Source organism: Lissotriton helveticus, chromosome 7 (assembly GCF_964261635.1).
Source record: "Lissotriton helveticus chromosome 7, aLisHel1.1, whole genome shotgun sequence".
NCBI lineage: Eukaryota > Metazoa > Chordata > Amphibia > Caudata > Salamandridae > Lissotriton > Lissotriton helveticus.
The window spans coordinates 1,615,972,225-1,615,986,610 of record NC_136068.1 but is presented as its reverse complement, the minus strand read 5'-3'; the positions used below and the strand labels follow the sequence as shown (position 1 = coordinate 1,615,986,610).

Genomic DNA, 14,386 nt, shown 5'->3' with positions numbered 1-14,386 from the left:
CACAGGAGTAAGTAACTGGATGCTACAGCAAAGGAATCTCACATACAGATTTATACATTGCAAAGGACGCACAGGAGCAGGGACGTCTCAAGAGCTGTGTTTTTAAAAAATATATGTGGCTACAAACGACTCAGTTGGAAAAACCAAACATAATGACTAGGCTGGAAATTAAGGACTAGTTGGAATCACAGCCTTAAGTTGTCTGTGTCTGGTAGATGTAGTACCGTGCACAACACATGAGGCCTGCTAAGTCAGTTGTGAAACATTGCCATGAAGGATTCTCGCAGTGTATTAGTTCCCAGATTGTTTCCTGGTGGTTGAAGCCTATGTTACCACCAATGTATGTTTCTACCCGAAGCCTAATTCACAGAGACTAGGGCCTCGATTATGAGTGGGTCATTGTACTCCCGTTTTTCCCCTGCCCCCGATTACCGGAATCTCTGTCACACAGGGTGGGTAGATTTTAAGTTTTTCAGGAATAACATGTAGGTATTTTTGTGCCGAATCACACATGGTCTCATCCTATGTTTTACAAAGAGATTTGTGCAACTTTTAGCAGCCAAAATCTCCCAGTGAGAAGCAAAACTTGTAATTGTGATGGGCCCGGCAACTTTTGTTACTGGATCCATTGGAATTTAAAGGCGATTGATAACCTAAGCCTAGAAAGATAGAAGAACACAGTATTTGTTATGCAAGTGAGCCAAATGTTTGATTTTATGATATGATTGGGAACTGTGTAAGTAAAAGGAGTCCGTAAGATTGCGTCTCATTATTAATGCATTTTTTCCTTTGATGTTTCCAACAGGACCATCAAGTAACCACATCCTCCTTTTCCGGTCACTGTGAAGACTAAATTGTGTGGAGCTGCATGCAGGTCATTACTAGGCCTCCCAAAAGCACAGTCCACCGTTATTGCGGCAGTGCTCCATTATTCTTCATAGACTGTAAGTTGAAAAAAACGTATTACAAGGTTATATTGCAGGGAAGGAAGTTGGGATGTGTTTTGGATGGAATGACTATTGGCAGAGCGGTGTGTGTGGATTATGGAGCTGTGTCACTGCTTTGCACACCGGAGTAGTTTGTTGCCTGCCTTCGAAGATGAGCTCGAGGTAGCAGTGTTAACCTTTCCAGGCGGGGCTGTTTCCCCCGCTGTGCTGGGGGGTGCGCACAGCGCCCCCATGCTCATGACGAGGTCAGCTCGTCATGAGCTACGGCGCTCCGGTGCTCATGACGAGCTGAGCTCGTCATGGCCACACCCGTTCCAATGGAACGCTCAGCACTGCAGGGGAATCAGCCCAGCATGTGAGCGTTCCACGGAACGGGCGCGGTCATGACGAGCTCAGCTCGTCATGAGCACCGGAGCGCTGTAGCTCATGACGAGCTGAACTCGTTATGAGCGCTGAAGAGGTTAGATCGCTGGGCAAAGTCTTCACATTCAGATTCGTTCTAAGTCTGGGCTTCTGTTGAGTTTGGTTTAGAAACTCTGGGTGATCCCTGATGTCTATCCATTTGTACACAATATCGGGGCACATCACTGATCTACTGAAATCTGATTCCTCCGGTTCTTCCAAAATAACGTTGCTCTTCCGAGGTTATATTTCAGACCATGACTTTCTTCATTGTACACAGCAGATCTCTCTTTGTGATCATAAACTCCTTTCTGTTTTTTGTCTGAGAAACTGATGGCTGATCTGTCAATTTATTGTCCTCTTCAGCGGGAAGCAAGTGATTTTGTTTAGCATCTTGTATTGCCAGTGGTTCTGTTCCTGTTACCTCCTGTATCCAGGGATCCTAGGTGTTTTGCACTGCACAACGTTTGGGTGGGAGTTCGTTTTTCACCCAGCTTGTTACTTTGTCCTAAACGGCAGTCTAGGGCTCCATCTCAAGTTTAAGGTTTCTTGCTCCTTAATGTGCTATTCATTCATCACCCTGTTGCTACTATTATTTTTAACAGCTGTTGACAACTGAGCAAGTTTGTATCTGATCCCACTATTTTAAATTCTTGCCACATTGCTAGTCCACATGGACTCCCAAAACAAGTAGACTAGCAGTCCTCTTCAAAACTTTGGGGAGTATGTGGGAAAGCTGTTTTTTTTTCATTCTTGATGAAGGTGTAAGTATGGACCAGTGTAACCAAATACTATTCAAATTGCTGCTTTTTTCTAGTTTATGTATCCTCAAACTGTTATGCCGGGTCTTCTTAAATCTTTCCACTTAGGAAACCCACTGTGGATGGTAGTGCATAGTATAGTGCTGGTTCTCTTGGTCGAGCAGCAGCAGCATCTGTTTGGCGAGCTTGGACTTCGGAACGATTTGTATCACAGTAGATTCTGACTGTCACCATAATACATGAAGAACTTCTCCCATAACACTTAAGCATCAGTAGATGCGTTCTGGTCTTTGGTTGGAAAATCCTGAGCTTACCTGATGAAGTGGTCTGGGATAAGCAGAATTTACCAGATTTCTTTTTTGTTGATTTAGATTGACAAAAATACACACTAGCCCATTTGGATAGTTAGTCCCTTTAGTGCGCTACCCTCAGAATGGTGTAGTGAGTGCTTCATTGAGCATACAGTTTACATTAGTTCACCCCTCTCAGGTAAGGCAGTTACATTTGTATCTCCCTAGTGAGTTGCAAGGTTTCGTTAGTCTCCAAATGTCTAGTCTGCTCATTCAGGGCATGCACCACCTGTCTTTATTGTTTCTTGAATAATACAAGTCTGTGGCTCTTAGACCATCTGAGCTGATGGCGTCTTTGAGGTTTGACACTTGTGCCTGCCCAGCTCTTCTTTTTCAACTCTTGGAAATACACTACATAGCAGTGCGCTTATAGGTCATTTCAGACTGGGCACTCATACAATCTGTGGCTTTCTGATGTTTTGACGTCTCATAAGCAGGCTGATCACTTAGAATGTTGCATGCTGGTTTCACCCGAGCCTCTGCCATCTAGTTCTAGGTTTGTTTAGAAGAGTGTGGTTGTACACTCCTAGTTAAGCTGTCTGCATCAGTGTTGGTCTTGTCAGGGTGCTACTGGATGTGGAAGTAATATAGTGAAAGGGGACCAAGTTATCAGTCTAGTTACAGCTAGCTTGGTTTTCTTCGACCGTCTTTTTTTTTTTTATTTGCTGGTTCACACAGTTAACTTTAGTAAAAATAATATATATATATATATATATATATATATATATACATATATGTGTATATATATATATATATATATATATATATATATATATATATCCAGCAGGCGAACAGAGACGACGCGGATCCCAAATTTCAGGCAAGATTCTTTATTTGTTACAGAGCTCACAAATCTGACGCGTTTCGGGTAGATGCCCTTGCTCACATAATATATATTACTCAACAAATGGTGATGGTGGGAAGCTAATAAAACAGCTTTAAACAAAATCTCGGGAGTGTAACGTATTTGCTTTGTTGAGAAATTGTTACGAGGATTGATTTTTCCTTGCACGATCGCACCGACTGTGTTGCGCGCTGCCCTCTAATCAATTGTTTGGCACCTATATCCTATATAATTCTTTAATTATGGCTCATTTGAGGGCCATGAATGTGTGTTTAGGAGCTGAATGTTTTTAAACCACTTATGGTGGTGAAAGCAGTGGGCTTAGCTGCCTTCCTTTCTCTGTGATCTAGTAAGACTCCTAGATGTTCCTGGCCTGTGGTTCATATGATGATTAAGTTCAGCATTGCCTAGCACTGGAGAAATCAAGAGATTTCTGATAAGTAGGTGGAAGGCATGTTGACATTAGAGAGTCTGCCTAACCCAAAAGTGGCCAGTAAATTGTAGAACAGTTCTTCAGGTTTCTTGTTTGTCTTTAAGACTTTTCAGGTTGGTGTGTCTCTTTGGTTTCTTCAATGAGGGGTTTACAGATTTTGGCAAATATGGAATAAATTGGTGTCAGTTTCCATAGTACTCTGTTATGGCGATCCATAGAGAGTTCTAATCACCCGCATGGGTATGCAGGTGCTTGAGCAAGTGTGTAGGCATTTGGTCCCGCAGGATTATTGTAAGAGCCTGGTCTTCAGCTTCTTACGAAACTCAGGTATCCAGGAGGAGACTCTGTGTTGTGGGAGGTCTTTCGATGTTTTGGGTGCGATGTATGAGAGCAAGCGACTTCCTCCTCTGCTTTTGTGAATATAGGGTGTGTGTGAGTGAGGCTGAACGTAAGTGTCTTGATAGGTTGTGAAAGTGTTAAAGGTTATTGAGGTATGCTGGTCCCGTATTGTGTAGGGCTTTGTAGGTGTTTGTATGATGAGGTGATGAGTTTGAATTGACTGCTTTTGTGAATGGGGAGCCAGTGGAGCGCCCCGAGGTGAGATGTGGGTGTGCAAGGAAGTTTTTTCTTTTAAACATACTTTATTTATTTTTACAATGCGCCACGCGTGATTTTTGATACAATCGATACATAATCAACTCAGCAGGGAATAGAGTAACATAAGCATCTCTGGGTATATAGGTTGCATTTGGAACAGAAATGCAAACCAATGTGAAATCATTGTTATTTTAGTACCGTCACACTACCATGAATCTATTGCAGGCAAATATCGAACAAGGTCAGTCTAAACACTACGATACAAAAAGGGATGATGGACGGAGCGTTTGGGCAAATCAAACACTCACCCCCAGTCAACTGATCTGGGTTTAATCCATCATCATTCTTTAGCTCACTCCACCACCCCAGTTCAGACATTGCCATGTCAGTCTGACCCTGTGCCTCATGGGAACAGTCCAGCCCGAACTGCCAAGCCATGTCTTCCCTGGACCGGTAACAAGCATCATGGGACCGGTTTCGGGTTCATAAGTTTAAGTTTAAGTTTAAGTTTAAAGTATTTATTAAGCGCGACATACACCTAAACGGTTTCTTGGCGCTAAAGTCAAGGGCGGCCCACAGAGCGGGGACAGTCGCTAAGGCAGCAGCTGGAACTGGACAAAACCTAGGGAAGAGTCTGAGGGAATAAAAAGGTCTTCAAGGCTTTGCGGAAAGCAGAATAATCAGTGAGGGACCTGAGGTAGAAAGGGAGAGAGTTCCAAAACAAGGGGGCAAGAAAGGAAAATTTCGAGCCACCCTGTTTCTTTTTCCGGAAGCGGGGCACAACTAGGAGGAGTTGGGCTGAGGATCGGAGGTCTCTGCCAGGGACATAGGCCTTGATGGCCGATGATATGAATAGAGGGGCCAGGCCAATCCTGGCCTGGAACACCACGCAGCCTAGTTTAAACAAGGCACGTTCCCGCACCGGAAGCCAGTGGAGGGTTTTCAGGAGAGGGGAGGAGTGGTGGAATTTGGGGAGACCAAAGGCAAGACGGGCAGCCTGGTTTTGCACTAATTGCAATTTACGAAGGCTGTACTGAGGGATACCATTATACAAAATGTTCCCGTAGTCCAGGCGGGACAGGACCAGTGCGGACATAATTAGCTTGAGTGCAGGGAAAGAAAAGAAACGGGAAATAGAGCGAATGGTGCGAAGAGTAAGGAAGCAAGAAGAAACCACAGAACCAATCTGGGAGTGCATGGTGAGTTGGTTGTTGAGCTTGATACCCAGAGTCTTAACAGAGGAAACCGGAGTGGGAGGGGAACCAAAGGAGGGGGGCCAGAAAAGTGAATTCCAGGGACTGGAGCAACCACCCGTCACCACAAGTTCCGTTTTATCGGGATTGAGTTTCAGGTGGTTGAGATTCATCCAGTCCCTGATAAAAGATAGAGTAGATTGGAAATTAGAAATAGAATCAGAATTAGAAGAGAGATTAAAGATGAGCTGGAGGTCATCGGCATAATTAAATACCGAGACCTCCAGGTGCTGTAGAGAAAAGATGAGCGGAGCGATGTGAAGATTAAAGAGTAAAGGAGAAAGAGAAGAACCCTGGGGGACACCGCACTGGACCTGGCAGGGGGTAGCTGAAAACTCCCCAAGATGGACCGCCTGGGTCCGGTCCCTCAGAAAGGACGAGAGCCAGATGAGGGCTGATCCTCCTACGCCCGCCGCCTTGACACGGGAAAGCAAGATGGAATGGTCCACCGTGTCAAAGGCGGCGGACAAATCAAGAAGGACCAGCGCCTGCGGTCTACCGGAGTCCATACCCTCTCTGAGGGAGTCAGATACTGACACCACCACTGACTCGGTTGAGTGCCTTGGCCGAAAACCCGCCTGACAAGGGGCCAACCTCCCATTCTCCTCGGCGAAGGTGCTGAGTGCAGATGTCACATGCCGCTCGAGCACCTTCGCCAAAAAAGGGAGAAGGGAGATGGGGCGATAGTTAGCCCTCACAGAAGGGTCGGCTCCCGGCTTCTTCAATATGGGAACGATAGAGGCGGCTTTTAAAGAAGGAGTGACAACCCCTCGGGCTAGTGAATCGTTAAGGAAGCCCAGAGGGGGCGACGGGCAGGCAGTGTAAATCTGCCGTAGAATATGAGCCGGGCATATATCAGATGGAGAGCCGGACTTAATTTTAGGGAGAAGGGACAAAAGGAGTTCTTCAGAAAGTGGAGGAAAGGAAGTGAAGGTGGCAGGAGACGAGTGAAGGAGGGGGTCAACAAAAGAGGGAGAAGGCGGAGGGATATTGGATTTGATTGTCGTGATTTTATCGACAAAGTACAAGTTCAATGAATCGCATAGTTTCTGGGAAGGGGGGGGCTTAAGTGTGGTCCGGTCCGAGAACGCCAAATCATGAGTGATGGTAAAAATCTCCTTTGGTTGATTCTCGGCCGCTAAGATTTTCGCCGAGAAATATGCTTTCTTGGCCTCAATGATTTTTCGCTTATAGGTCCCCAGGAGGTGAACGTAGTGGGTCCTGGTGTTCGAAGAGTAATCCAGTCTCCACTTGCGTTCAGCCCTACGAACAGTGAGCTTCAGTTCCTTCAGCTCGATGTTGAACCATCGATTGGCGTCTTTAGGGCGCCTAATCGAGGTACGCCGGAGAGGAGCTAAACAATCGCTTCCCTCCGTGAGCCATGAATCAATGGCTGAAGCTTGGGCTGCGGAATCTAGTCCGGATAGCTGGGGAAGAGAGGCCAGGAGTGCGGTCGAAAGATCAGGTACATTGACCTTACCCCAGTTACGGGCCCAGGAATTTTTGATGTGCATAGGGGTCTTAGCTACTAAAAGACTAAGGGAAAACGAAATAATAAAGTGATCGGACCAAGTGCAAGGGGCAATCACCAGCGTGGAGAGGGTACAGTTAAGGGACCAGACCTGGTCAAGGATGTGCCCGTGAATATGAGTAGGGGAGTGGACAAAAGAAACAAAATTGAGAGAAAGGAGAGTTTCTGAGAAATCCTTAGATGACACGCACTCCCTAGGGTCCGAAGGCCAATAATTGAAGTCCCCGAGGACTAAAACCGAGGCATAGTTGACCGCCAGGGTGCCAAGTAGATCTTGAAAGGCCGGGAGAAAAGAGGGAGTTTGTTGAGGAGGACGGTAGACAAGCACTATGGCTAGATGGGGTGAAAGGGAGGAAGAGCGGACCACCAAATAGTCGATTCCGACCAGGGAGGGAGAAGGGAGGACTTGAAACTGGAAATCTGAGCGGGCGATAAGCGCAACGCCTCCACCTGTTTTCCCACCAGGACGGTCGGCGCGGATGGCATAATAAGTGGAGGGAAGGGTGGCCAAGAGGGAAGGGAGGGAAGCTTCGGTGAACCATGTTTCTGTTAGCAGTAGAAGGTCGGGTTTATCAGTGTCTAAAAGAGTAAAGTTCATGATGATGTTTAGCAGCAGATCTAGTATTAAGTAATCTGATAGATAATGATGGAGGATGAGAATCATCAGTGATGGGTGGGGCGAGGGACGGAGATGACACGAGAGGGGACGGGCAACCAGATGGACAGGCGTGGCAGGGAGAGTTACAGCCCAGCAGTGCGATCCGATGAATAGAGCAGGGATCAAGGGACCAATGGCCCCGCAGTCGGAGCAAAGCCGCGGCTGAATAATGGAGGCGAAAGTAAATTTTGCCATGTTCTGTGTCCCTACGCCTCATCCATCATATGTTATGTGTGCATGACCAATATGCATATGTTATTCCCCATGTCCGATTAATGACGCAATTACAGTTGTGTCCACCTCTAGTATGCCAGTTTCCAGTCCTCGTGAATACTACGAATATCAGGCCTATGTAAAGTAATGTTGCCACGTTTCTCAGTGTGCACGTTATTCCATTATAAAGTCCCCGTTTCCAGGCCTCAAAAGGGCCCGGACCACAGATTCAGCTCCTGTCTCCTGAAAGCCTCGCTGAGGAGCGATACAGCCCCCACCTGTATCCTCGACCCTTCACTTACTTCCTGCCTCGCAGTGCCCGGTGCAGCTTGGCTCTGCCTCTGAGTCTGCCAAAAGTATGTTATAGTTCCAGTTATCAGTTCAGTCCTCCTCCTCTGCATTCCTAAGCTACTGAACTGCATCAATAGTTTCCGTCATTGTCTAGCCTATTCGGCTCCACGTTAGAGAAATATTGTATTTAATGGTCATTTAGTATTCTTCATCACGCACTACATGTAGAATAATGCATGGTCCAGTCTTAGAATCAAGTTAGCTTTTCCCCTCATGACTTCTAGTTTATATCAACATGTTCCCTAAACATCAGATACCAGATAGGGTTTAGGTACATGTCGCTCCGACCCTTCAGACTCTAGTTTCTGCTCCTAGCACAGAGTTCATAGCCCCCAGCTTCTCCTAGTAACACGTCATTGCCAGTTTTCGCGCACCATTAGGTTAGAGGTCCCGGCTCCTTAGGTAGCCCCCTCCAATGTTTCCGCCCATTCATGACATATTCTGTTACGTTTGCATCACATGTCTATGTATACTCCCAGTTACACCCACTTTTACTGTTATCTCTCGCGACTGCTACGCGTCACGCCTTCTGCTCCACCCACTGCTACGCCTACTGCAATGTAATGCTATGTGTTTGCGCTATGTATATAAATCAATGTTTTGTTATTGAAAGTTAGCGCGCTCATCCCAGACCTAGCCCCAGCAGCTGCTGGGCCTCTTTTCCCCTGCTGGGCCCCAGTTGTCCTGCTGGGCCCTGTCATTCTGTTCCTATGCAGGTTGTCCTGATCCTGTCCTTATGCTGTAATAAACCTGCCGAAACTCCTACTACCTCGAATCTTGACTCTTATTTTATTGAGCTATCTGTTATGCTATAAGTCTAGTCAAAAATAGGGTATTATTTATTTATTTACCACATAATGGCGCCCGAATAGGGACTTGCCCTTTCCCCACGCGTCGGTGAAGCCACGCCGACCCCTGACCCTCTGCAGTCGTGACGGAACCATACCGTGCACTGGCAGATATTTCTGCACCGAGTATCCCTCAGGCCCACGGAGGAGACGGAGGAGGCGGTCCAGCATCCAAACGAGACGGTGGAGGAACGCGGCGAGTCCCGACCAGAGCCCAAGCCGAGAGTCCAAGGTCCGAGGTATCCGGAGGCCCACCCGTAACTGAAGTCCGAAGTCCGAAGTCCGTCGTAGTCCAGTCCCGTTCGAGGCCTTCTGTTCCGTGCTGCCCGGTGAGTACCATTGCTGGGGTAGTATCTAGACAGGACCAATCTAAATTGACTCCTGGTCCGTGGGTTGGTGGTACCCAAGCCCACAAACGAAGTGTTCACCTAGGTGGATACGGGTCTTGATGCGTTCCTTTATGGGACCGGTATGTTCCGTACTGTTACAGCAGTGCATCCAGTAACTCTAGTCTGTCCCGTTCTCGAGAATTCTGTTCTGTTTCTGTTTTCAGTATTTTCAGGTAGTATTCTGTTCGAACTGTTATGTTATGATATTGTTTAATGTATTTCCAATGTCGTGGTATGCCTGAATTGTTTTCCCAATTGTTATTGTTTTTCGTGTATTGTATTGTGTTCCGATTCAAGTTTAGAATGCCGCTCTTTTCCAAGTTACGTCAGTTAAAAACTAGAAAGGGTCTGTTAGAGGAAGCAGTTCCTGTCCCGCCTAGGGACAGTCCAGGTCATTTTATGTATCAGAAACATGGCATAAGCGCCATAATGTATCTAGATTTATGGGTAGAATATACCAAACAGTTAGAAGAAAAGTATAGATGGCCCGTATCGGGTACATGGGATGCCGAATGTATCATGCGAGTAGAAGAAGCATTATGGAAAAAGAAAGCCAGACAGTCACAGAAAGATGCCATCGAGTTATGACGTAAGGAGGCGCATAGAAGAACGGAAAAGGAAGTCAGAAAGTCAGAGTTAAGTAGAGAATCCCAAGAACGAGCCCAAGAAAGAGAATTAATCGAGATAGGTGAACAAGTCAAAGCCGAACAGTCAGGCAGACAGAGGCATGCCCTTATTAAGGGTATGTATCCTCTCCTTGCCGAAGGCCTGCCAAAAGCGACCCCAGAGGCACCCAGTAATTTCCCGCCGCCATTAATTCCGACCAAGCTACGTCACAAACCGACCGCAGCTGATATTTTTATTTCGTCCTATTTGGACGACACAGTCCCCGAATATGCAAATCCTGTTCGTGCTCCGCCAGTCCCTGTAAATCAGGCACTTCCCGCTTCTCCAGACACCGGAGTACCTGTTACGGTACCCCCGGTCCAGCCTACAGTTCCATTTCCCACTCTGCCAGGACGTAGAGCCTCAGTAGACGACTCCAGTTTAGGGGCCGCAGGAGGAGCTACTCCTCAAACCCCGCCGCCACACAAGCGTTTATCAGCACTCGAATTACATGCTCAAGCATCACAGCGTACTCCTAAAAGTAATAAGTCTGTCACAGAAATCAGGCAAGCCCTTAACGAATGTGTCTATGATCCAGTTCCAGGCGAATATACTATGGTTTTATATTCCTTACGTGTAAGGAGAGTGACCGAGTATCTAGTCACCTTACCGAATATGAAAGAAGATCTAGACAGAATATATCGTTTCATCCGTACAGGGGATGATCCAGAAAGTATTGGCGAGATTATGTCTCAAAGGAAAGCCGAGATTCAGCTCATGATATTAAAGTTCCTGATCAATTGTTTAATAAGAGAACAAGATTACCCGTCTAAAGATCCCGTCGAAATGAGAATCCTGACAAGGTGGAGTGATAATATAGCCGAGGGTAAGCACAAGACCGTCAGTGCCATGGAGAGTATGTACAAGAAAATTCGTAAAGAAATAATAAGGTTACACGACCAGCGTAAAGCAGCACAAGTAAGCGAGAAAGAAAGTATCTCTGATCCTGAAGAGGAAGAGAATGAGAATCCCGCCAGAATAGCGTATGTAGGAAAATCCAGATTTCCAGATCGCCATTTACGTCTAGAACCCAAGTCTATTTTTCAACATCTAGTACCAGAACAAGGTTCCCTAGAACAAGTATTTCAAGCTACCGATCACATTCTGAAATCACGAGTCGGTTACAGTGAACTAAGTACTATGCATGAACAAGAACTAGCCCGATCAGCAGTCCGATGGATTACTGATTCTACCACTTTTCCAGACGAAATAGTGGCACAAATGTTTCTGAAATTGCCCCCAGCCGAGCAACGACTGGTGGGAATGTATATGATCCAGCACCTCATTACTCTGTATGAGGGTCAACATTCTGATCCAGGCCCGTTGCACGATATCCTGAATAAGTTACTCCAGTATAGATGGAGAGGTCTAGGTACCGATTTAGTTAGTGTCATTCTAGAACAGCGTCACAAGTATAGAACGTTTTTGAACCCGCATTTTGTTCATGTCTCACCCCCAGAAAGTAAATCATTCTACATAGACAGACAGAATCCGTTACGAGAAGTCCACCCAGTCCAAGGGGCGGGTGGCGTAATGCAACGAGTGTTTGTATACACTCCAATATCAAAGATGGAACTTCTTGAAATGAAGAAATTAATTCCCTGTCATGACAAAGATCCAGCAGGGTTCCATAGAGAATTAAAAGACATGCTCCGTATGGGAGAATACACTTACCCAGATATCATTAAAATGTTAAAGGTCCTGTTACCCGCAGGGGTGTATGAAAAGTTAAAGGAAAAAGAATGGGAGGTGGGAGAGAAAAAGATCGATTGGGCAGCTCTAGAAGCTGAAGACAAGGCACGAGTACCAGGTACCGGTCTTGGAGATAAATGTAAAGATTTACCAGAATTATTGATTCAAGTTTTACCCAGATTATTGACAACTAGGAAAGAAGACTGGGATGCAATCTCAGCCTGTAAACAGAAACAAGATGAAGACATTAGTGATTTTTATTCTAGATTTGAGAAATGTTTCAGTATTAACAGTGGTCTCAAGACAAGTAGTGAGTCATACCCTCACCTTTTCGTTACTAAATTAGTCGAGAATTCAAGTCCACAAATTAAAAACCGAGTTTTGAAAGTCGAAAGCACCTGGCAAGCAAATACTCCGTCCCAGATGCTCCAGATGCTCCAGTATCACCAGAATAGAATCAGGGAAGAGCAAGAACACGAGAGAAAACGTATGAAAGACACGAAAATGAAAGTGCTAGTTGCACAATCTGTTCCTCAAGACAGTCAGAAGAGGGGTCCGAATCAAGCCAGTCATCCTGCAGCTCCCGTTAAAGGGAACTGCAATTATTGTAAACAGCCAGGTCATTTTATAAACGAGTGTGCAGTTCTGAAACATAACATAGCTACTGGTAAGACTAAAGAAAGACCACGTCCGCCTAGACAAGAACAAGTTTCACAGACTCCTCAGTCACAGAATGCACCACAGACAGTTACAGTACCGCAGCCCATTGCTGCAACACAGCACGTTACATCACAGATGTACCAGTATGCACAGTCCGAGTATCCAGAGTACCAGTCATATTCATGAAACAGCCTAGAGAGGGAGGTAGGCTTGCCTCTCATCGAGATACCTGTAGATCAAGAAGGTCCCTATGTTCATAGTCAAGTATTAGGGAAAGACAGAAAGTTTTTGATCGATACAGGGGCAAGTAGGACCACAATTAGTCATGCCGAAGTTCCAGGGGCTCCGCTCTCAGGCTCAAGAAATGTTTCCCTTGGATTTTCAGGAAAACCAATAGTTAATGAAATATCTAAGCCAGTTACTCTAGGAGTAGGTCCATTGTCCCGTACTACTGATCTGTTACTTACTAAGTCATGTCCAGAAAATCTATTAGGTATTAAGACACTGAAAGAGTTAGGTGCAGTTATTTGCTGTTCCCCAGAGGGAATACGTCTGTTCCTACGTGACTTTAAGGGTCACTATGTGTTACGAGATTTTGATTCAAGACTGTCTAAAGTTCCGCAGCATTTATGGGCGCAAGGTCCAACCGATGTAGGTTACATGCAAATCACACCCCATCGTGTGACTCTCAAGCCAGGTGTAGTGTTACCACGAATCAGGCAGTACAGATTGCCACCCGAGGCTGTAGCAGCCTTATCCAAAATTATTGACGAGCTCATGGCTCAAGGAGTAGTTGTAGAAACTGACTCCAATGTATGCAATTCTCCGATCATTCCAGTCATGAAACGTACTGATCCGAATGCACCCCCAGTATATCGATTAGTGATTGATTTACGAGAGCTTAATAAATGTATCATTCCTCAGTACCCAGTTGTTCCAGACATCTCTTCCCTGTTAACAGCCATTGATTCCGAAGCCATGTTTTTCACTGTCATAGACCTCAAGAATGCATTTTTTAGTGTTCCAATTCATCCAGACAGCCAGTTTCTTTTCGGATTTTGTTTAAATGGAAGGAGCTATATGTTTACACGCGCTCCTCAAGGTTTCACGGAAAGCCCTAGTATTTACAGTCAAGCACTCAAGAGACAACTAGACAATATTCACATGCCAACTGACACTGCCCTGCTCCAGTATGTCGATGATCTACTGATCACAGCCCGTTCTGAACGTGCTTGCGAGCGAGCATCACTTACAGTTCTGTATTTTCTAGCCGAGATGGGGCACAAGGTGTCACCTTCGAAGCTTCAATTCTGTGTCCAGCAAGTGGTATACTTAGGACACTTGCTGTCCAAGAGGGGTAGGCAGTTGACACCAGACCGTATCCAGTTAATAGCGAGTCTTCCCCAGCCCAGAACCCAGAAGGAGGTACGTGCCTTTATCGGCCTTACTTCCTATTGTAGACAATGGATTCCCCAGTATGCATTTCTAGCCAAGCCACTGATACAGTTAACGACACAGGAGGCAGCCGTATCGACTGTCCTCCCTTGGACATCTGAACATACACTTAGTTTTAACGAGTTAAAGAAAGCCCTATGTCAAGCTCCAGTTCTAGCTACACCGAACTACAGTAAGCCTTTTTCACTTTTCGTTACTGAACGGGAAGGTACAGCATTATCTGTTCTCACACAAGATCAAGCAGGACAATACAAGCCCTGTGCTTATTTTTCGAGCACATTAGATCCAGTCGCCCAGGCGTTGCCTGCGTGCCTCAAGTCAGTTGCAGCCACAGCA

At 45.9% G+C, this 14,386-nt stretch overlaps 1 protein-coding gene across 2 annotated transcripts in view; it reads left to right on the top strand.

Annotated features, from left to right (window-relative positions):
- Window positions 1-14,386, top strand: part of PRRG2 (proline rich and Gla domain 2) — a 346,092-nt gene that overhangs the window by 165,296 nt on the left and 166,410 nt on the right. For both annotated transcript variants that reach the window (XM_078655284.1, XM_078655285.1), the window contains exon 2: window positions 806-944. The gene's annotated coding sequence lies outside the window, so the exon portion shown is untranslated. The remainder of the gene's footprint in view (window positions 1-805; window positions 945-14,386) is intronic.